Source organism: Octodon degus, unplaced genomic scaffold (genome assembly GCF_000260255.1).
Source record: "Octodon degus isolate 3935 unplaced genomic scaffold, OctDeg1.0 scaffold00202, whole genome shotgun sequence".
NCBI lineage: Eukaryota > Metazoa > Chordata > Mammalia > Rodentia > Octodontidae > Octodon > Octodon degus.
In genome coordinates, this window is record NW_004524778.1 from 2,833,946 (window position 1) to 2,834,159 (window position 214).

Below are 214 nucleotides of genomic sequence, written 5' to 3' on the forward strand. Positions count from 1 at the left end.
GTGTTCCAGGAACCCCCAGTTCCAGTCCTATCCAGGCCTGTTGAGTGTGTGGGAGAGCTGCCTCTCCCCGCTACTCCACTTTGTCCCCTCCAGGCTCAGCTCAGGCCTGGCCTACAGGTCTGGGGTGAAATGCTGGAGCTGCAATCCCTGCAGAGAGTGTAGAGGGTAGAACCACACAGCTAGTCCAGGAGCAGAAAATCTTGCCAGAGGGGCA